Source organism: Dendrobates tinctorius, unplaced genomic scaffold (genome assembly GCF_039654945.1).
Source record: "Dendrobates tinctorius isolate UK_male_01 unplaced genomic scaffold, ASM3965494v1 ptg000083l, whole genome shotgun sequence".
NCBI lineage: Eukaryota > Metazoa > Chordata > Amphibia > Anura > Dendrobatidae > Dendrobates > Dendrobates tinctorius.
The window spans coordinates 13,219,675-13,230,884 of NW_027361751.1; positions in this window are offsets into that span (position 1 = coordinate 13,219,675).

Consider the following 11,210-nt stretch of genomic DNA (forward strand, 5'->3'; position numbering starts at 1 on the left):
GTTCTCATCCCCCGGCTACAATATGTGACCGTTCTCATCCCTCGGCTACAATATGCGACTGTTCTCATCCCCCGGCTACAGAATCTGACCGTTCTCATCCCCCGGCTACAATATGCGACCGTTCTCATCCCCCGGCTACAGAATCTGACCGTTCTCATCCCCGGCTACAATATGCGACTGTTCTCATCCCCCGGCTACAATATGCGACCGTTCTCATCCCCCGGCTACAATATGCGACTGTTCTCATCCCCCGGCTACAATATGTGACCGTTCTCATCCCCCGGCTACAATATGCGACCGTTCTCATCCCCCGGCTACAATATGCGACTGTTCTCATCCCCCGGCTACAATATGCGACCGTTCTCATCCCCCGGCTACAATATGCGACTGTTCTCATCCCCCGGCTACAGAATCTGACCGTTCTCATCCCCGGCTACAATATGCGACCGTTCTCATCCCCTGGCTACAATATGCGACCGTTCTCATCCCCCGGCTACAATATGCGACCGTTCTCATCCCCCGGCTACAATATGCGACTGTTCTCATCCCCGGCTACAATATGCGACCATTCTCATCCCCCCGCTACAATATGTGACCGTTCTCATCCCCCGGCTACAATATGTGACCGTTCTCATCCCCCGCCTACAATATGTGACCGTTCTCATCCCCCGGCTACAATATGCGACCGTTCTCATCCCCCGGCTACAGAATCTGACCGTTCTCATCCCGGCTACAATATGTGACCGTTCTCATCCCTCAGTTACAATATGCGACTGTTCTCATCCCTCGACTACAATATGTGACCGTTCTCATCCCCGGCTAAAATATGCGACCGTTCTCATCCCCGACTACAATATGTGACCGTTCTCATCCCTGGCTACAATATGCGACCGTTCTCATCCCCCGGCTACAATATGTGACCGTTCTCATCCCCCGGCTACAATATGTGACCGTTCTCATCCCCCGGCTACAATATGCGACTGTTCTCATCCCCCGGCTACAATATGTGACCGTTCTCATCCCCCGGCTACAATATGCGACTGTTCTCATCCCCCGGCTACAGAATCTGACCGTTCTCATCCCCCGGCTACAATATGCGACCGTTCTCATCCCCCGGCTACAGAATCTGACCGTTCTCATCCCCGGCTACAATATGCGACTGTTCTCATCCCCCGGCTACAATATGTGACCGTTCTCATCCCCCGGCTACAATATGCGACTGTTCTCATCCCCCGGCTACAATATGCGACCGTTCTCATCCCCCAGCTACAATATGCGACCGTTCTCATCCCCCGGCTACAATATGCGACTGTTCTCATCCCCCGGCTACAATATGCGACCGTTCTCATCCCCCGGCTACAATATGCGGCTGTTCTCATCCCCCGGCTACAGAATCTGACCGTTCTCATCCCCGGCTACAATATGCGACCGTTCTCATCCCCCGGCTACAATATGCTACCGTTCTCATCCCCCGGCTACAATATGCGACTCTTCTCATCCCCCGGCTACAATATGCGACCGTTCTCTTCCCCCGGCTACAAAATGCGACTGTTCTCATCCCCCGGCTACAGAATCTGACTGTTCTCATCCCCGGCTACAATATGCGACCGTTCTCATCCCTCAGTTACAATATGCGACTGTTCTCATCCCCCGGCTACAATATGTGACCGTTCTCATCCCCGGCTACAATATGCGACCGTTCTCATCCCCCGGCTACAGAATCTGACCGTTCTCATCCCCCGGCTACAATATGCGACCGTTCTCATCCCCCGGCTACAGAATCTGACCGTTCTCATCCCCGGCTACAATATGCGACTGTTCTCATCCCCCGGCTACAATATGCGACCGTTCTCATCCCCCGGCTACAATATGCGACTGTTCTCATCCCCCGGCTACAATATGCGACCGTTCTCATCCCCCGGCTACAATATGCGACTGTTCTCATCCCCCGGCTACAGAATCTGACCGTTCTCATCCCCGGCTACAATATGCGACCGTTCTCATCCCCTGGCTATAATATGCGACCGTTCTCATCCCCCGGCTACAATATGCGACCGTTCTCATCCCCCGGCTACAATATGCGACTGTTCTCATCCCCGGCTACAATATGCGACCATTCTCATCCCCCCGTTACAATATGTGACCGTTCTCATCCCCCGGCTACAATATGTGACCGTTCTCATCCCCCGCCTACAATATGTGACCGTTCTCATCCCCCGGCTACAATATGCGACCGTTCTCATCCCCCGGCTACAGAATCTGACCGTTCTCATCCCGGCTACAATATGTGACCGTTCTCATCCCTCAGTTACAATATGCGACTGTTCTCATCCCTCGCCTACAATATGTGACCGTTCTCATCCCCGGCTAAAATATGCGACCGTTCTCATCCCCCGCCTACAATATGTGACCGTTCTCATCCCTGGCTACAATATGCGACCGTTCTCATCCCCCGGCTACAATATGTGACCGTTCTCATCCCCCGGCTACAATATGTGACCGTTCTCATCCCCCGGCTACAATATGTGACCGTTCTCATCCCCCGGCTACAATATGCGACTGTTCTCATCCCCCGGCTACAATATGTGACCGTTCTCATCCCCCGGCTACAATATGCGACTGTTCTCATCCCCCGGCTACAGAATCTGACCGTTCTCATCCCCCGGCTACAATATGCGACCGTTCTCATCCCCCGGCTACAGAATCTGACCGTTCTCATCCCCGGCTACAATATGCGACTGTTCTCATCCCCCGGCTACAATATGTGACCGTTCTCATCCCCCGGCTACAATATGCGACTGTTCTCATCCCCCGGCTACAATATGCGACCGTTCTCATCCCCCGGCTACAATATGCGACCGTTCTCATCCCCCGGCTACAATATGCGACTGTTCTCATCCCCCGGCTACAATATGCGACCGTTCTCATCCCCCGGCTACAATGTGCGGCTGTTCTCATCCCCCGGCTACAGAATCTGACCGTTCTCATCCCCGGCTACAATATGCGACCGTTCTCATCCCCCGGCTACAATATGCTACCGTTCTCATCCCCCGGCTACAATATGCGACTCTTCTCATCCCCCGGCTACAATATGCGACCGTTCTCTTCCCCCGGCTACAAAATGCGACTGTTCTCATCCCCCGGCTACAGAATCTGACTGTTCTCATCCCCGGCTACAATATGCGACCGTTCTCATCCCTCAGTTACAATATGCGACTGTTCTCATCCCCCGGCTACAATATGTGACCGTTCTCATCCCCGGCTACAATATGCGACCGTTCTCATCCCCCCGCTACAATATGTGACTGTTCTCATCCCCCGGCTACAATATGTGACCATTCTCATCCCCCCGGCTACAATATGTGACCGTTCTCATCCCCCGGCTACAATATGTGACCGTTCTCATCCCCCGGCTACAATATGCGACTGTTCTCATCCCCCGGCTACAGAATCTGACCGTTCTCATCTCCGGCTACAATATGTGACCGTTCTCATCCCTCAGTTACAATATGCGACTGTTCTCATCCCCCGCCTACAATATGTGACCGTTCTCATCCCCGGCTAAAATATGCGACCGTTCTCATCCCCCGCCTACAATATGTGACCGTTCTCATCCCCGGCTAAAATATGCGACCGTTCTCATCCCCCCGCTACAATATGTGACCGTTCTCATCCCCCGGCTACAATATGTGACCGTTCTCATCCCCCGGCTACAATATGTGACCGTTCTCATCCCCCGGCTACAATATGCGACTGTTCTCATCCCCCGGCTACAGAATCTGACCGTTCTCATCCACCGGCTACAATATGCGACCGTTCTCATCCCCCCGGCTACAGAATCTGACCGTTCTCATCCCCGGCTACAATATGCGACTGTTCTCATCCCCCGGCTACAATATGTGACCGTTCTCAAACCCCGGCTACAATATGTGACCGTTCTCATCCCCCGGCTACAATATGTGACCGTTCTCATCCCCCGGCTACAATATGCGACTGTTCTCATCCCCCGGCTACAGAATCTGACCGTTCTCATCCCCGGCTACAATATGTGACCGTTCTCATCCCTCAGTTACAATATGCGACTGTTCTCTTCCCCCGCATACAATATGTGACCGTTCTCATCCCCGGCTACAATATGTGACCGTTCTCATCCCCCGGCTACAATATGTGACCGTTCTCATCCCCCGGCTACAATATGCGACTGTTCTCATCCTCCGGCTACAGAATCTGACCGTTCTCATCCCCGGCTTCAATATGTGACCGTTCTCATCCCTCAGATACAATATGCGACTGTTCTCATCCCCCGCCTACAATACGTGACCGTTCTCATCCCCCGGCTACAATATGCGACCGTTCTCATCCCCCGGCTACAGAATCTGACCGTTCTCATCCCCGGCTACAATATGTGACCGTTCTCATCCCTCAGTTACAATATGCGACTGTTCTCATCCCCCGCCTACAATATGTGACCGTTCTCATCCCCGGCTAAAATATGCGACCGTTCTCATCCCCCGCCTACAATATGTGACCGTTCTCATCCCCGGCAACAGTATGCGACCGTTCTCATCCCCCCACTACAATATGTGACCGTTCTCATCCCCCGGCTACAATATGTGACCGTTCTCATCCCCCGGCTACAATATGTGACCGTTCTCATCCCCCGGCTACAATATGCGACTGTTCTCATCCCCCGGCTACAGAATCTGACCGTTCTCATCCACCGGCTACAATATGCGACCGTTCTCATCCTCCGGCTACAGAATCTGACCGTTCTCATCCCCGGCTACAATATGCGACTGTTCTCATCCCCCGGCAACAATATGTGACCGTTCTCATCCCCCGGCTACAATATGTGACCGTTCTCATACCCCGGCTACAATATGCGACTGTTCTCATCCCCCGGCTACAGAATCTGACCGTTCTCATCCCCCGGCTACAATATGCGACCGTTCTCATCCCCCGGCTACAATATGTGACCGTTCTCATCCCCCGGCTACAATATGCGACTGTTCTCATCCTCCGGCTACAGAATCTGACCGTTCTCATCCCCGGCTTCAATATGTGACCGTTCTCATCCCTCAGATACAATATGCGACTGTTCTCATCCCCCGCCTACAATACGTGACCGTTCTCATCCCCCGGCTACAATATGCGACCGTTCTCATCCCCCGGCTACAGAATCTGACCGTTCTCATCCCCGGCTACAATATGTGACCGTTCTCATCCCTCAGTTACAATATGCGACTGTTCTCATCCCCCGCCTACAATATGTGACCGTTCTCATCCCCGGCTAAAATATGCGACCGTTCTCATCCCCCGCCTACAATATGTGACCGTTCTCATCCCCGGCAACAGTATGCGACCGTTCTCATCCCCCCACTACAATATGTGACCGTTCTCATCCCCCGGCTACAATATGTGACCGTTCTCATCCCCCGGCTACAATATGTGACCGTTCTCATCCCCCGGCTACAATATGCGACTGTTCTCATCCCCCGGCTACAGAATCTGACCGTTCTCATCCACCGGCTACAATATGCGACCGTTCTCATCCTCCGGCTACAGAATCTGACCGTTCTCATCCCCGGCTACAATATGCGACTGTTCTCATCCCCCGGCAACAATATGTGACCGTTCTCATCCCCCGGCTACAATATGTGACCGTTCTCATACCCCGGCTACAATATGCGACTGTTCTCATCCCCCGGCTACAGAATCTGACCGTTCTCATCCCCCGGCTACAATATGCGACCGTTCTCATCCCCCGGCTACAATATGTGACCGTTCTCATCCCCCGGCTACAATATGTGACCGTTCTCATCCCCCGGCTACAATATGCGACTGTTCTCATCCCCCGGCTACAGAATCTGACAGTTCTCATCCACCGGCTACAATATGCGACCGTTCTCATCCCCCGGCTACAGAATCTGACCGTTCTCATCCCCGGCTACAATATGCGACTGTTCTCATCCCCCGGCTACAATATGTGACCGTTCTCATCCCCCGGCTACAATATGTGACCGTTCTCATCCCCCGGCTACAATATGTGACCGTTCTCATCCCCCGGCTACAATATGCGACTGTTCTCATCCCCCGGCTACAGAATCTGACCGTTCTCATCCCCGGCTACAATATGTGACCTTTCTCATCCCTCAGTTACAATATGCGACTGTTCTCATCCCCCGCCTACAATATGTGACCGTTCTCATCCCCGGCTACAATATGTGACCGTTCTCATCCCCCGGCTACAATATGTGACCGTTCTCATCCCCCGGCTACAATATGCGACTGTTCTCATCCCCCGGCTACAGAATCTGACCGTTCTCATCCCCGTCTTCAATATGTGACCGTTCTCATCCCTCAGTTACAATATGCAACTGTTCTCATCCCCCGCCTACAATACGTGACCGTTCTCATCCCCCGGCTACAATATGCGACCGTTCTCATCCCCCGGCTACAATATGCGACCGTTCTCATCCCTTGGCTACAGAATCCGACTGTTCGCATCCCCCGGTTACAATATGCGACTGTTCTCATCCCCCGGCTACAGAATCCGACTCTTCTCATCACCCAGCTACAATATGCGACCATTCTCATCCCCCGGCTACAATATGCGACTGTTCTCATCCCCCGGCTACAGAATTCGACTCTTCTCATCACCCGGCTACAATATGCGACCGTTCTCATCCTCCTGGCTACAGAATCTGACCGTTCTCTTCCCCCGGCTTCAATATGTGACCGTTCTCATTCCCCGGCTACAATATGCGACCATTCTCATCCTCCGGCTACAATATGCGACTGTTCTCATCCCCCCGCTACAATATGCGACTGTTCTCATCCCCCGGCTACAATATGCGACCGTTCTCATCCCCCGGCTACAGAATTCCACTGCTCTCACGTGCACACCAGTGAAGAATTACTGTGGTAGTTGGGATTAAAAGGAATCTGTCAGCAGATTTTGTTATGTAATCTGAGAGCAGGATAATGTAGGGGCAGAGACCCTGATTCCAGGGATGTGTCACTTGATCAGCGTTTTTAGTGGGGGGTTTACATGAGTTTTTATAATGTTTTTGACACTGCAGTTTTTGTCTCTTGTTGGTGCGTCACGTTTTAAATAAAGCTGCTTTATTTTTGGTACTTCCTGGTGTTTGGCTGTGACTAAACTTTAGTGATACAGTCATGTGCAGATTACATGTGTTTTTGATGGATTTCCACCCTGGGAAACACACTAAAAACGCATGGGTGTTTTTTACCTGCAGATTTTATGCATTTAACTGTAAGATGCTCCATTTTTGATGCAGGAAAAATATGCAACGTGAAAAACTCACCGTGAAGCCTAATGCTTCAGACACTGCAGTTGCAGGCAGATGTCAGCCATGTAACACAGCCGGGATCTGCCTAGTATGAAGCAGGATCAGCTCCTGAGCCGCCTTCATTCTGAATGAAAATGAAAATGTACGGCTGTGGTTGCTTACCCCATAAAGTTGTGGCGCCCCTGAGGCTCAGTCGCCACAGAGGTACTGCACCTTCTCCTAAGGTGTAGTGCCCCACCATCCAGGTAAGGTGGGAACTCCTTTCCACGCTCTAACACTCGCACCCCACACAACAGGGTAGTTCTGCACAACCACATTGCGGCTCAGTGCTTAGAGAGTAGCAGGGCACCTCTGGTGGTTCCCTGCTTGGAACACTGGATGTGCTGGGAGGTGGGTGGAGTTAAGATACATAAAAGAGTGGAAAAGTGTAGGATGACAGGTCAGTCTGACAGAAGGTCAGTCGGGAAGGAAGCCACTCGGGAGTAGTGGGGATCCCTGGAAGGAGAGATGGAGGAAGGAGTGCTGCAGCTGCCTCAGTGATCTGAGCCAGCTGGCATGGCAAAGGAATAGAAGGAGAGAGATGTAGAATTGTAACCTAAGCTTCCATAAGAGAGAGAAAGACCAGTACGGAACGAAGGAGTAAGGAGAACAGAGAGGACGTGGGTTGGAAGAGGAACCCTGTCTATAGGTTCTCAGCCAAGGCCGGGGCCCGGTCCCCGAGGTCGTATGGACACTTATGGTTCTGCAGCAGACACTGATAGAGTAGTTGGCTGTAAATGCACTACTCCCATCTAAGACTTGGGGCACAACAGCAACTGATTAGAGAGCCGGGGCTCAGGAGAAGGGAGTCCCCGAAGTAGGCTACAGCTGTCTGCCATGCGAGTAGAGTTCTTGGGAACATCTGACAGGAGGAACTCCAGAGTACCACGGTACTGGAGATCTTCACACTTTAAGGCGCAATAGAGGAGTCGTTCAGGAAAGGTACATGTTGGCGGAGTGTTGGAGAGGAGCTTTCCATCTTGCCTGGAGGTTGGCTGAGTCTCTGACCCGGAGGACACGGCCTGGAGGCAGGCACCCTTGTGTACCGCAGACTGTGAGTAAGGTTTTGGAACTGCAAGCCTCGGTGTCCTCCATTCATTCTCGCGTCAACCCGCTACATCTCGGTACCATCCTTTACAATGCCTGCGCCTTTCCACAACCATTACAGCTACACTGCCGTGGGACATCAGCCCTGCCTGTGGAGGGCTATACCATCAATGCTGCACCATACCATCTGTCCCAGAGGATCTGCCTGCAGCGTCGGCTTAACACCTTCCTTGCCGAGCACCACAGGTGGCGTCACAAACTATTACATTACAAACGTCCACTGATTTTTGGGTGCCCAGGGCCACGGACCGGGTCTCCGCTGCTGTGACACATCTCCCTGACACCGGCCCGGTACCGAGTACCCCACAGCCCTGGGAGGGCGACCCAAAGTTACATCTGGCCACGTGGTTAATAGGCTAAAACCATGAAGAATAATAGAGGTAAATGCTGCGTACAGCTCTAATCTATAGCTTTGTGCACACAGCGGCTTTTTCAGGCATTTTCCACCTGTAATCGGCCTCATAAAATGAACATAATGAACAGCAATGTCAAAATCACTTAGTGATCCTTTGCTAGGTGGAGAGAATGGGGCATCAGACTGCGCTGCTCGCCGGTCAAGATGGTGGACCAGAGGAGTCCAAGTGGATGTAATAGAAAATAGACTTTATTTCTACGCGTTTCGTGGTGATCGCATCACTTCCTCAGAGGGGATAGAAGAGTTGCCTGAGTCGGGTTCTGATGCGTACCAGCAGTAGTATCGACACGGCATTCAAAAGGATATGCTGCACAGCAGTCCATGGATCAACAGCTAGTGGATAACGGTTTGGTCCGCATGGACCTTCATCAGATGGATGCTTTGTTGTTAAAGTGGAAGTTATCATAGAATCATAGAATCATAGAATCGTAGAGTTGGAAGGGACCTCCTGGGCCATCTGGTCCAACCCCCTGCTCAAAGCAGGATTCGCTAAATCATCCCAGTCAGATGTCTGTCCAGCCTCTGTTTGAAGACTTCCATTGAATGAGAACTCACCACTTCTCGTGGCAGCCTGTTCCACTCATTGATCACTCTAACTGTCAAAAAGTTTTTTCTAATATCTAATCTGTGTCTCCTCCCATTCAGTTTCATCTTATTGCTTCTAGTCTTTCCTTGTGCAAATGAGAATAAAGTTGATCCTTCTACAATGTGACAGCCCTTTAGATATTTGTAGACAGCAATTAAGTCTCCTCTCAGTCTTCTCTTTTGCAAACTAAACATTCCCAAATCCTGCAACCTTTCCTCATAAGACAGGGTTTGCAGACCGGTCACCATTCTGGTCGCTCTTTTCTGAACTTGCTCCAGTTTGTTGATGTCTTTTTTAAAATGTGGTGCCCAAAACTGGACACAATATTCCAGATGAGGTCTGACCAAAGAGGAGTAGAGGGAAATAATGACTTCACGTGATCTAGACTGTATGCTTCTGTTAATACATCCTAGAACTGCATTTGCCTTTTTTGCTGCTGCATCACACTGTTGACTCATATTCAGTCTGTGATCTATTAGTATACCCAAGTCTTTTTCACATGTGCTGTCACTTAGCCCTATTCCTCCCATTCTATATATGCTTTTTTCATTTTTATTGCCCAGATGTAGTACTTTGCATTTCTCCCTGTTAAAAACCATTCTGTTAGTTACTGCCCACTTCTCCAGTTTATTTAAATCTTTTTGAATCCTCTCTCTCTCTTCTCTAGTATTAGCTATCCCTCCTAGCTTTGTGTCATCAGCAAATTTAATCAGTTTACCCTCAATTCCTTCATCTAAATCGTTGATAAAGATGTTGAACAATACAGGGCCCAGGACAGAGCCCTGTGGTACCCCACTTGAGACATTCTTCCAACTGGATGTGCAGCCATTTACGACCACTCTTTGGGTCCGATCACTAAGCCAGCTATGAATCCACCTAACAGTTGCCTTGTCCATTCCATACTTAGTCATTTTTTCAATAAGGATTGTATGAGAGACTTTGTCAAATGCTTTGCTGAAGTCAAGATATACTATATCTACAGCATTTCCTTGATCCACCCAATCAGTGATACCGTCATAGAAGGAAATTAAGTTAGTCTGACATGACTTATTAGTTACAAACCCATGCTGACTCTGTTTGATCACTTCATTCTTAACCAGGTATTGACTTAAATGTTGTTTAATAATTTGTTCAAAGATCTTTCCTGGTATAGAAGTCAGACTCACCGGCCTATAGTTGCCTGGGTCCACCTTCTTCCCCTTTTTGAAGATAGGAACAACATTTGCTCTTCTCCAGTCTTCTGGCACTTCTCCTGTTCTCCAAGAATTTTCAAAGATTATGGAGAGTGGTTCAGAAATTTCTTCTGCTATCTCCTTCAGTACTCTGGGGTGTAATTCATCTGGACCTGGAGACTTGAATTCATTTAGGTTAGCTAAGTGTTTCCTCACTATCTTTCTGTTTATAGATATCCTGGATTCTTCTATTCCCTTAATAGGACAGTGAATAACAGTTGGTGTTACATTTCCTTTCTGAGAGAAAACAGATGCAAAATAGGAATTTAAAAGTTCAGCCTTCTCAACATCCTGTCTTACCATTTCATCATTTTCATCCTGTAAAAATCCTATAGCATCTTTGACTTTTCTTTTACTTTTGACATATCCCCAAAATCCTTTATTATTGCTTTTGACATCTCTTGCAAGCCTCAATTCATTTTCAGCTTTAGCTAATCTGATTTGTGCCCTGCAGATTCTGCAGACAGCATTATATTCTACTTTAGATATGCCTCCCTCTTTCCATTTTATAAACATTT